Source organism: Notolabrus celidotus, chromosome 14, assembly GCF_009762535.1.
Source record: "Notolabrus celidotus isolate fNotCel1 chromosome 14, fNotCel1.pri, whole genome shotgun sequence".
NCBI lineage: Eukaryota > Metazoa > Chordata > Actinopteri > Labriformes > Labridae > Notolabrus > Notolabrus celidotus.
Genome location: NC_048285.1, coordinates 7,790,321 through 7,804,035, shown reverse-complemented (window position 1 = coordinate 7,804,035; position 13,715 = coordinate 7,790,321). Strand labels below are relative to the sequence as shown.

The 13,715-nt window shown below is 40.4% G+C and overlaps 1 protein-coding gene across 2 annotated transcripts in view; it reads right to left on the bottom strand.

Annotated features, from left to right (window-relative positions):
- The window catches only part of LOC117825922 (myelin protein zero-like protein 2), a 35,960-nt gene that overhangs the window by 5,392 nt on the left and 16,853 nt on the right, over positions 1-13,715 (bottom strand). The gene's annotated exons all lie outside the window — the stretch shown is intronic.

Here is a 13,715-nt window from a genome sequence, read left to right as displayed (position 1 = left end):
GTCCCAGGCAGGCACATGCTTGGTGCTGAGTTTTTGTCTGGCAGCCAGTCATCATCATGTCAGGAACCAGACGATTACATCTCCCACTCCCAAAGACTGCAGAAAGCTGTCTATCGAGGTAGCTTCGACCTTATTTAAAGCAAGCCAGTGAGTATGTGTGGGTCTAAATCTCAGAGGAAGCTAATGTGCAGGCTGTCTAGTTTAAATAGCCTGGTCTATAAATAGAGTGAGATCTACCTGTACAGTATGAGGAGCTGTGTCTTGCTTTATTAAAGTCCATGCCTTGGCACAAAGCAGACCGTCTGTCTACAGAGTTTGCAGCCAGTCTGAGTCTGAAGTCAGAGAGACTATTGAATGCAAACCTCACAATTCGCACACTACACATTAAGATCATGCAGAACAAGCACTTGAAAATAGCTCTTTTAGAAAAACTCATCATTGCAAGCTTCAGTTTTTATGTAAAACAAGATATTTTTTGTTCCCCTAGTCAGCCAGCATCCAGGTTACACTGTTGGCCTTGTACAAAATTGATAAGACAGGACCTCCAACTGCTGATTCTTTAAAGGCATTTAAACCTAAAATGGTGCACAAAGTTCTGTTCAACAATTTGAATGTACATGATGAGGCCTGAGGTTGGTTTGCTCCATGCTGAAAAGCAATTTAAAGGCTCCAGACATCGAAGTGAGAAAGGTCCAGGAAGGCAAATTGGGCAATAACGTTACCCCTGCATTATAAATACTGCAAGCATTAAAGCAGGAGCTAGCTGGGAAATTGTCAGCAGGGGTTTGGTTCCTCAGGCAGTGTGTTCTGTTCCTTATCAGGCTGGAGAGGGTTTCCTGTGGGCTTGGATGAGAGAGTGGGGCGACCAAATGGCCCCCGCACAGCATTAAACAGACAGGCGTTTCTCTCATCACCCGGCCCTGACAGAGCTCTAACAGACTAATGTGTTTTAAATGAGCCCGATGAAACCTGGAAGGAGTAAGGCTTATAGGCAGAGTACACACTGCAAGAAGTGTCCATCATGATACAAGTAGGGTCCTTCAATTATGACAGTATTTTTCTTGAATGAAATAGCACGTCTTTACAGAGAGATTGTCATATGTGCCTCTGAGTGAGATACTTCTTGCATCAGAACATTTCTACTCGAGTTAGACAGTTTTTAAATAATCTTAAACTACACAGTTCATATAAAATTAGACATAAGGGGTTTGTAGACCAACACAAAAGGGACTCTTTGAAAAGGAGCTATCCTTGAGAACTTTAAACCATGAGGACTTTTTTCTGTCTACATTCACACATTTTAATATTACGCGTTATATCTCCTCCGTCGCATGAACACTCAATAATGCCTAAACTTGATTTTTTCTATACCTGAAGCCATTTTGTGTTAAAGTTGACTGCATGTTCAAGAGTTCAGGTAGTTAATGCACTCTGTTAAAATCACTTAGAATTGTGATTAACATTAAAACTAAGGCTAATAGATGAGTTACAAATACAATACTTTTAAGGCTGTAAACATGTTGAATTATTGCTGTAAAAAATAGGCATTTTAACATGTTGTAAGTGGAGATGCCTGAGTTTTTGGAGCCGGCCTCAGGTGGACAATCAAGGAACCGCAGTTTTTCCACTGGATTTATATAAATCCAAACTCCGATCCAAATATGATCACCTCTGGTTCCAAAAAAAAGAAAAAACACTGAATTCAAGGCTTTTAAAGGAGGGTTCACAAACTACAAGGTGGCATTAGGGTTGCTACAGTCACATTTTTTTATGCAGTCTATGGTTTAAACACATTTTAACTCAATGGCAGATATGTTAAAAGAGTACAAGTCTACCCCTTTTAGAGATTGGGGAAACTTCAAAGGGAACAAGCCTCCCCTGTGACCTTTCTCCTGCTTCCTGACCTACCTGCTGGTGGAAACACTGAAGTTAGTGGATTAAACTGCCTGTGTGAGGGATATTCATTAGGCAGATAACATCAGCACTGGCTGTATCAGTCCAGCCAGTAATGACTGACTCCCTTGGCTCTCATGTAAGTGTGTGTGTATGTGTGTGTGTGGAACTGTGAGTGTGAAAACTCAGCAGAAGAGTCCAAGCCACCTCTGAAAGGTCACGTATTCCATATTCCGTGTGAAGTTTGACAAAGAGAAAGAGGGGAAATTAAGAAGGGGGAGGGAGAGCAGAGCCTGCCTCACAGAAAGGACTAAAACTCCATTAACAACTGCAAGTTTTAGAATATAGGAACAGGAGCTTTTTAATCAGGGTTGGCAACATGGCTTAAAGGGGCAGTCAGTTAATAGGTCCACCATTTTGACTGAGACCAAAACAACTGTCTGGTGTATTGCTGTACAATTAGTTAAAGACAATCATGTTCTCCAATAAGATTTGGCCTACAGACTTTTGTAAACTCTGACTTGTCATGCAGTCAGTATAGCTGTAAATTAATGCATGGATGTTTAATAAATAATTTGATAACATGTGCTATGCCTGAGCAAGTATCAGAAATGCTGTAAAAGTCCAAAATGAATGCATTATTTTCTTTAATCTTCTTTGTCCCTTTCAGCACACTGCAATTAAGCCGCTGCAGCATCTACCTGCTTTATGCTGCAGCTGTGATGAAAAAACGACACCACTGCACTTATGGATGGTATATTTCACTTGAGTTGACAAGTCAAAAGTAAGATGCACTTTGTGTCAAATGGAATTATCACCAAAGTACTGTGAGTTTGAGCTGCCACCTACGAGCTAAGCATACGGGCGCAGCTAATCAGACTGATGTTAGCGGGCAACAACATCACAAAAGCCTACAGGGCACTATTTTGGAATGTGAGAATCACCACAGACCTGTGGATAAAACACCTCAATGCTATCTCCAGTCTCTGTGTAATGGTTTAAGCCCACACTGGTATAGCAGTGCAGTTTATATTTGAATAATACATCTAAAAAGTCAAAATCATCAAGAACAAAATAATGGAACTTTAAATAGGGTTAAAAGCTCAATAAATCACAGTTTACTCTTCAAATTCAGCGATTCATTCGGATGAAAAACTATGAATCTGTAGACGGCCTTAAAATATACTTGTATTAAATCTTATTGGACTGCATTCAGGAGATCTCTTTTCCAGTACAAACCTGCAACTTTTTGAAGTCAACACATTATCTCAGCACTTTCTGGTAACAGTCACTAATGTGTGAGCAACCTCTCCTTAATTTAAACTCAGCTTAGAGTAGCACATGTGTTCTGAAATAGGCTGCCAGCGCAGAAAGGCTAGACCAGTTTTTTATTTGCTTTTGACAGCTCTTGATTTACATCAACCCTCTTGGTGACATTCAAAATCCAGCTTGAATAGTTTGGATCTGGCCATGCTCTTATAATTAATGAATTAATATTCTGATTAGATCAATTTACAAATTATTTGCAGAATAATAAGGTCCATATTCATATGTATCTAAAATGCTTGACGTTACTGATTTCTACAGCCATTAACTGGTTCACCAGAATATCTTTTTCAGGCATTCTATTCTCTCAAGGTGTTTAACCATCACTCTTCATCACCACTACACTTACAGAAGTAAGAGAAGATAAGGATCATACGTGTGTAATTGTCATCATTTGCATATTGACATTACATGACACCCAGTGAAGTACTGTCATATATCCACATAGAGTCACAATTATAGCTGTTAGAGTGTCAGTGTTAACATATAAAGAGAGGGAGTAAATCTCTGTAACAACATTAATTACACATCAAATCAGTATCTACAGTTGAACCTGTCAATTTCTGCATTAAGAGCAGTAGAGTGCACACAGAAGATTAGCTAAGCAATAAATATTACTGCTATGCATATCCTTCTCCACCAGATAGTTTAAAAGCCCTCGCTCAAATCATTCATCATGCTTCATACATCAGGGGAGAAAGCAGGTCCTCCAGGACATAACACCTCATTTAAAATTTCTTCCCTTAACCAATCTATTTACAGTACATGAATTTAAATAAGCGTTGCTAATCTCCTTTCAACAACAAAAAATTAAAACGCTTTCAAGTACCCCGTCCTTTGACACATGCTGCGCTGATTAAGGATTGAGGTTAATTACCCCTTTTTGAAGGCAAAATGGGTATTAGCAGAATGACAGAACAGTTAGGGCGATGTACAGTGCTTCAATTACTGTACTAATTTGTCCCTGCAGCTGAAAGTAAGTGATCACTATTTAAACGGTCATTAGCGTGCACTAATTCCCGAGGAGGATGCGTGCCATTACATGGAATAGACATTCAGAGCGCAGAATTTAACTCATTTAGAGGAAGCGAGATAAACAAGCAGAAATGACAGTGTGTGTTTAAGTGATGAACAAGAGCAGGATGATGGAGTGGTTGAAGGAGTGAGTGCTGTATGGATGGAGCCAAAGGATAACAACATGTTGGAAATTACATTCTTTTCCATAATTGCAGGCTGCAAGAGGGAGATAAGATAACTTGTTTGCTTGTGTGTCTGCCTGTCCAATTCTCGACTCCTGTCCAGTCTAAGTCGCTCACTTGTTCATGTCTGAACATCCTGCCTTGCCATAAGTGACCACACCCAACATGCAGAGATAAAAAGAAAGAGGTTTCACGGCTTATTAAGATGGAGTTATGCACCCTACAGATGAGGGCAGTGCGTGAGTTCAGATATGAGTTTGCCCTAATTATGTTTCAAATGTTTCTGACATCATTAGTCTGCAGTTTTCTTACAGGATTCTTTCAAAACAATAAAACAAAATAAAAATTTGAAGTTGTATCCTGAAAATACTTTTCAGTCAGGATATCATGCCATTATTCACCAGGTGTTGAGCAGAAACTAACTTTCAGACCCATATTTACGTAGCAATTTTAAAGTTATGTGCTGGATTTTGCTGCCTTGTTGCTTTAACTTCAAACTTTTATCGTGACAGACTTTCCCACATGTGATAGGTCAGCTTCTTATCTTACACAAACATCTGTCAAGCACTGTGTCAACTCAAATCCCAGATGTTTCTATTTAGGAACAGATTAGGTGTAGCATGAATAGCTTGTAAAATATTAGTTTCCATTGTTATGCTCGTGTGCTGCATGCCATGTCTGGCAATTCTCAGAAGGCTCACTGTGGGTATTCACACACACACACACACACACACACACACACACACACACACACACACACACACACACACACACACACACACACACACACACACACACACACACACACACACACACACACACACACAAAAAAAGACATACTCCATAGCATGTACCATTGTTGGCATAAGTCCAAGACATCCACCAATATGTCCAATATATCACAATAATATGAACTTGCTGAACCTTTAATGCACTATATTTCGCCTGTCATCACTACTAGCAACAAACTGCTCTAGACTACTGGCCTGCTGAAGCCAAAGAGGGAAAACACTTTCATCTACTATAAAATAATCAAACCAAGCCCACTCCAGCGTGATTAGGTTTGCTTGGCTTGGCAGACATCCCGAGATTGTATGGAGGCCTTTCAAAGAGGCAGAAATAATTTCATGTAGTGTTTGACCTGCCTATATTACATTTCACCCTGTGTCAAAGTTGTTAAAAACTGCATAACCTTTACCACTCTTATACGTATTAAGACGATATTGCCAGCTTGAGTTGATGTAAGGATGTGCTGTGTAAAGAAAAGCTGGAAGTAATTGTGTCGTGCAATTCAGAGCTGACTGTTCACTAAGTTCTGCTTCCCTTAATCACTGCTGTTATACCTTTAAGGCTTTCCATTCTACCACGACACAGGCTGTGCACTAAATAACTATGGCAGATTTACATAAAGCTTACAGTGTGATGGCTTAGCATGTTACACAAAGAAACATTGGTGCCAACAAGTCCCAAATGAAAATCACTCATCTCCCCAAATGATAATCAGAGCGGGAGACGCATCATAGAGGATTGTCTCTTAGCAACACTTGGTAAAGCAAGGCAAAGGTTTGCTTTATGTTTATTAAAAATAGCAGTACATTTTCATATTTTACATAAAAATGCAAATCGTTTCAGATGTAGATTACAGACAGTACATAAAAAGTGAATGCAGGCTTCTGTGCAGTGGCCAGCAGGAAAGTACTCCAAAGGCTGCAAAACACATCAGATGGTCTGCTAGTCTACCAAAAAATGAGCCTTCTTCTCACTTGATCAGTTGCCTAAGCAAAAATTTCACAAACAAGTTTATAGTATTGGTTCCTTGGTTTAAATCTCATCAAAAACAGCATGATTTTCATTTTGAGTGGAACTGTCAAACTGAGACAAGGGTTTCAATTCAATTAAAATGAACCTATAACAGTGAATTCCAAAGGAAGGTAGAGGCTTAACTCCCTCTTGTTCAAATATGATCACTTTTGGCTCAAGAAAATACAAAAGGGTGATAGCCAAAATGCAAAGCTTGAGGCTCCCCAAAAGCATTGGTTTGTGGAGACACCACAGTGGCTATGGTCACTTCTTTTAAAGTTATATTATGGGGCTTTTTTCCTTTATTTGGTAGGACAGCTGTAGAGAGATAGGAAATGTGTGCAGTAGAGAGCGGGGGAAGACATGCAGGAGGAAATGGTCGTGGCTGGGAGTTAAACCAATGATGTTTTCGACGAGGACTGTGGCCTATGTATGTGGGGCGCTTAGACCGCTAGGCCACCAACGCCCCGCTATGGTCAATTCTTATTAACAATCAATGGGACTAATCAATGTTTTTGCAAACTATCACTATCTCAGGCAAGAAGTGTGGTCAGGGTTGCTGGAGTAAAAACTTAATTGTGTCCAAAAATGTGCAGGATACTTATCATAAACTCACTCAAATAGCAATAAGCTAACACACGTTTAGGAATTACCAGACATCAGATTTAAAATCATAAACTTTCCACAAACTAATTTCCAGTAGCAGTCACCAGGGACTTGGCTTTGGACCCCATAGGAACCACGTATCTAGAGAGGTTGCCCTTGAGCAAGGCACATTGATGAGGTCGTACCCCTCACTCTCACATATGCATGTCCAGAGGATCCTGTTTGTGCATGTGTGTATTTCAGCCTGTGTGTGTAGCATGTTCAACACCACAATGAAAACATTGAATTTCTCCAAAGGGGTATTAATAAAGTCTATGTTCTTCTTACCCCAAATATAAGCTAATGACATACTTCTTGACATTATTAGTGGTAGGCTAATTACCACATGCTTATATTAACAGCTTCCACCACCTATAATCCACTGCATCAATCTTTGAAGATGATGAATCGGTCTAAAGCTCCATGTACACTCGTTTGACTTATGGGGATTTTTAAGGGTTGAAGTGTTCAAAGTGCCTGTACTCACATCCACTAAGATAATGTTGAAAAAAAAAAAGGGTTAGCTGAAGTGGTGCATGTTCCTTGACCAAACAGTCACTTATCTTGTGTATGACTTTACTTTCTGCGAGTCTTCACTAAAACCCCCCCGTTTGTTTTGTTTTTTTGTCAGATACCTGTTTTTCCAGATTCACGTATGTTTCTTCGTAACCACCAACAAGGGTAGCTTTTCATCTTTTTTCAGGCCATTCAGGGTGTGTTTCACACTGCACAGAGGCATGTTTGGTATATTGAACTGTTACCTTAAGTGCTGAGCAAACATCCTCTGGTATTTTAAATATTTCCTTTGAGCATCTTTGAAAAAAATTCACAAAGTGATGAAACCATGTCTGCCTTTAGCACAACGCAAATCTTTGTCAGGGTGTTCAGGTCAGTGTTTGGCACGCAGGCTTGTTCATACAGGTGCTCATAAACATACTAAATTTGTTGTTTTTTTAAAACAATGGTAAAGCAGTGGAAACAGGTGTGCTTATAGTTTAATATACAATAATGCCTGTGGTTCATAATAACTGTATACATCGAGTGTCTGTCACTGTTAATAGATCTTTCTTGCACAGTATACATGGCAAACCTGGACTTTCCATGTTCCTAGGGGGTCTTAAGTCTTCTTAGACTTAACAACAGGGGAGGAAACTCAGCAGGAGAAATCAGGCAGCTGGCACGACACTCTGAATCAGGAAATTGGTTTCATTACATTATTTCCTAGACTGTGTGTTTGGGCCTTTCCTCTCTTCATTATGCCTTAGAAACAAAGAGACCACCGGAGGAAACCTGAGTCTCTCTGTTGCACCGGTTTTGGAGGAAACACTTTGGAAAGAAGCAAACACACAAAGAGCTCAGTGGATTACAAAGAGGCTCTTCTCTCCTTTGTGGGAGCTTTCACAAGCCCAGGTTAGTTTTCCTTCTTTTTTTTAACAAGGCCTGTCTTTCTTCTGGGCTGGGCTGATGGCTGGGAATAGCAGTTTCAGGTAACAGTGTTTCCACAGATGGAGAGGACTAAGAATTGAGAGAGAGGGTGAGTGTTGAGAGGTGTAATGAGAGGGAAACCCTGAGAGTGGACAACTTTGTGTAACATACTACTCCTCATGTACGTGTTTCCGTTTGTTCCGCTCAGTTGTGGCCAAATAAACAAATACAAAGTACAGGCGGAGGAATGTGTTAGCATACTTTCTTTTTGTTCTGGGGCTGTTTTCATAGTTTGGTCAGCGTAGTCACAGTGAAAAATTATATTTGGACAATAGCGTGCTTGAAGCAAGTGTTTGGGGAAGGTGAGTTCCTGTGCCAACATACAGGTTCATCAAGAAATAGTTTATTATGTTGGTGTGGAAGATTTTTGCTTACTAGATGACTTACATGAAGCTCTGTCTTAATACCAACCAGGACCTTCGGCATCAACAGAGAATGCCAACCAATATCAAAACCCATCGACAATCATGCCACCTTTTCAGTAACCGGTATAAGCATTATGTTACTGCCTGTTTTAGGAAGGTATTCTGGCATCACTTTTGTACAGCCATCTTTATATACATGCTGCAAATTGCTCAGCTTTATAAACCCCTGCAAAAAATGTTTGCCCTCTGGAACCCCGGGAACACCCATCGAAAAAAAAAAAAAGAACATAAATGATCCGGGGGAAAAAAATCTGTCATTACAGGAAGTTCTGTCTTTCATCAACCTGATCAAAGTCACTCTGATTAGAGATTTAAACCTCACTGTTTACATGGATACTAAATGAAGTGTTCTAATTAAAACATGTGTGTACATGCATGAAGTATTTCATCTGAACAAAATCATGTTGACAGAGTTGTTCCACCGGTCTGATGTCTTGAAAATAGCAGAAGACACTGTTCCCTCTGTCTGTTCCTGTGATAAGAAACGCTGCTGTCGCTGCATCACTGTACATACTGTGTAACAAATAAAGTTTAAAACACAGCTGTCACTACACGTCTCTACATATTGCTTCTCCACTTGCCCCTGCACCAGAGATTACATTCTCCTCGTCTCCTGCGACTGTGACATTGGATGTCTGTTTTTATTTATTTAGTAATTATTTTGGACCATCGAGACATTGAGCAATCTTAAATTATTTTAAGGTCTCCAGGAAAATGGTTGTATCAGCAACAGATCAGTTTTGCTCTGCCTTCGACAGGTTTTCATCCATTACAGCTACAACCAAAGTGTATACTCGTCACCTCATGTGGTGGAGCAGTAACAATAGTTCTACCCCAACCAGGAAGAAACAATCAGATCAAGGATTTTCATGGGTAACAATACGCATATCAAACCACCCCTCTCAATCTGAGTTACATTTCTGTCTGAGTGGGCCGGATCAGACCGGATCTGTTCTGAATGAGGTGTTTATAAGTGAGGCATTTTTATCCTGCTCATCCTTTTATTCATATTACAAGTGGTCCATGTAAACGTGGTGTGTTTCATCATTGAGTGCAACAGGTACAGCACATATAGCATAAGCTAAATTTTGTCATAGCTTGCATTGCATTGATGTCACATCTGGCCTAACGCTGCAGACTGGTCTATAACATCCTTGTGAAACTGGCCCCAGGAGCTTCACCTAACGCCAGCCGCTCACTGTTGCTCCTGTTTTTGAAGGAAAGCCTTCCTAGTTGAGTGACGGCTGTTAAAGCAGCAGATTTATGAACATGTTTTTCCTGAAGTGACATGTGAAGCTATAACATAAAGGTGTAATATTTAAGTAGCCACATACCTGTAGCTATGTAAAGAGATATAAGTAAACATGCACATTCTAGAGTACTACCCCTTACCTTACCCCCTTTAGATCTTCTCTTTACGACTGCAGCTTTCATATTTTTCTGCCTTTGCTTTCCTCTAACATATCCCTTCTAAATCAAGCAGAGTGGATGTTGTGTTAGTTTTGATGTTCTGCAGGTGGCACTGTTTTCTTTCATCCTTGGTGTCTGTACCTGTTCGTTCCCATTACTCCAAATAAAGCTGAAGTATAAAATAGAGGCCTTCTGCAGAGATGTACCAGACACCGGCTGCTTGGAACAGCAAATGTAAAAGCTTTCATTAAGTTGATAAATGGGATTTCATACTTTGTTTGTAAGAGATAAAACAGATATTCCTTTGCATCAAAACACCAGTATTGCAGTTCTGATATCTTATTCCTCCTTTAAACATAAAGGTTTATGAACTTTGGGGTTTGAATAAACCCCAAAGTTCATTCCAAACACAGACCCAGCATCAATCTCTTTCCCCAACTCTTTCTTCCTCTCCCTCCTGCTTCCTCCGGGCCAATTGTAATTCATCAGGCGGCGGTGTCCAGGGGGAAACGTGTAGTGGGTGAGTGAGGATAAGAGTTTAATCCATCAAACCTCTTTCACTCCCACCTCGCAGCTGACTCAACAACTTCACCACAGGATTACAAACTCCAAAGAGACGGGGGTGGGGGTTGAGGAGGGGGTCCAAGCGTGTGTTTCTATTCTACACCCCCACAGGCTTCTGTTTGCAAGATGCTTCAACCCTCAAAAACAGCCTTAGTTTCACATATTTACTACAAGGATTGACTAGCCGTATGTTTAGTGTCCGGCAGAGCTATGAGTCATAGTGAATTCAGTCCCGCTGTGACTTCCACCTCTGCTGCTGAGGAAGATGAATAAGTTAGCAACTGACCACATATTGGCTTCACAGATCAGGAACCACGCAGTGGAGGAGGTATTGACATCTGCTCTTTGCTTTCCTTCTTTAATAGGGGGCATGCCTCCTCTCTTACTAATAGAAATCTAATAAAATACTGCCAAGCCTTAAAATCTTTTCATTCTCTGCTCTGAAGGAAGCTTTTTCAAACTGAAGTGATGCAACTTTAAGACGAAGAAATTAACAGTTTTTTCACCAATGGAATAAAGTTAAAAAGTGAATCAGCATTCAAACACGACCAAGCTTAGTCTTTGATGCTAACTGCATGTCCACTCACTCAGCAGTTGCCTGAATAATTACAGTGCAGGGGTGCCACCTGGGATTATTGACCCCATGCGAAGACAGCACATTTGGACCCATCACTGCACTACCACAAATGCCCCCCCACACACAAACACAACATGGTTTCTGATCCTAAATACTGAACATGTGTGATATACCCGATTTTTATTCCTGACCATCTTCCGAGCAGATTGGGGGAAGTAAAATTCATAACATCCCTCACCTAACAGATCAATCTGACAAGCTAATCTTTACAACCATAGAAAATCTTGCTGACTTTGTCGAAAGGGGACCCAAATTAAATTGTCTTAATTATCTTTCAGTGTGTACCTCGCTTTGGGCTCTTAGCGAGTAGAACACAGGTGACCTGCCCTCAACCTGAAGGCATCCTGTGTAGCCACAGATGGAGCTTTGAAAAAGCTGCTTCTCTGCAAAATGCTGTCCAGTCTACGCCTCCTTTGTGGGGATTTCTCCACCACAGCTACAGCCTTGATCATCTAATGTATACAACCGCACACTTGCAATAATATTGAAGCAAAGATAGCATCATGGAGTTGGTTCATTCAGCTGCAGCTACACTTAGTTTTAGTATTTTGACACTCTTACAGACAAAATTTACAAAAGCCGACCTGTTTTGCAAACTTCAGAGTGATGGAGCATCAGTATTACAAAATGCTTGTTCATTGCATTATGGAGGAATTAGGAATTCACAGTCAGATCAAAAATAAATGGGTTAGATTTATGGGCTCAAATAATTATTTTAGTCTTTAGTGGGACTGCTACAATGAGATATAACATGTGGGGAATACAGAGTGAGGATGCATGCAGAAAAGGGCAGAGGCCAGGGGTTGAACCAGCTGCTGCAGTGAGGACCATGGCCTCTCTACACGGGGCGCATGCCTTGACTGCTGAGTTAAACAAGAGCCCCAGTAGCATTCAGCTCCTGATAAATTACACCTCTGTAAGTTTTACTGAATATACCCAGTCTGCATGTCATGTTGTTGAAGATAATCTGAAAGTTGTCTAAAATATGAATGGTTGTTTCCAAGACCATTTGAAGAGGTAGATTTATTTTTGTTTAAACGCAGATTTAGCTGAGAAATCTACTTCTGTCAAAAGTTTCATCACACTTTCACACACATTAACAGATACATTTCTAGATAGATAATGTATCAATGATTGTATAAGTGAGTAGTGCACCACATCATTGACAAATCTGTGTTTGAGTGAAATTGGAGTCAATCTCAGGAGAGCATTCAAGACCGGCACTCATCACCGTCAGCAACTATAGTCTCTCAAAGACTCTCTTGCTGTTGGATTTAAATCATCTACACCAGCATCCAGGGGGTCCTTCTGCCACATGTTACACTTGAATTCTCACCTGATTTTTGTGCAAAATTTGGTTGTTTGCCATGTAGTACACAGGGGAGCAAGAGGGCCAATCACGGTCTGATTAGCTACAGAATTTCTGCCACGTTCCAAATTTGGATCAGCTGACTTGCACAGTGAAAACAAGGCCACAAGCAGATTCCCAAATGTCAGGGCTGATTGCACCTGCACAAAATGGTGGACAGTGCCTAAAAGTGCAATGGGGAGAGTGAGGAATGTATCGAACTGCTTCCTTCATCATGTCTCTCAACCTTCACACAGCTCATAATGTGTTGCAATTATGTATTTGTATCAAAATAAAATGTGCTGAAATGACATCTTATCTCAAACCTGATTACATCTACTGATTAAGATTACTTTGGAGAAATATCAATGTTGACTTCCTGGTTGCGTAAATCAGGAAAAGCACATTGCATTCTTCAGTCACATGCACTTTGATGACAATCAAATTGGGGCAGAGGATGCATTCAAGAACAAAGCCGACTGAAACCTGCCCCACCCACGAGCGTCACCCCTTCTTTCTTCCTCTTACATCCTCTTTCATTGGAATTACCAAGTACAGTACAGTGTCACATAATGAGTGAGTATAACCAAATAAGTAGCTGCCTCCGCTACCTTTCAATAAAGGCTTTACTTTAGTAATTCACCTTTTAGATGGAGTACTTATGATGGTCAGACACTACACAAAGAAAAGAAATTTAAAAGGAGCGAATTCCATGCCTTGGATATTCTGTCACCATGACTGCTCTGACTTCATCACAAAGTTGACTCACAGAAACTGAGATTTCTTCACTGCCATCAGCAGATGTGGACTCAAAAATGGCAGATTCTCCATGGAAACAGATGATTCATTCCTCATGTTGTAAACTTGGAGGAGATCTGCTTTAGTTTTCAGAACAAGTCACCGGCCAACAAACTATGTAAGAATGTGACTGCACAAACACAAAACCCTGCTCCAAAATATACTGTATTTGTAGTTGCACAGAT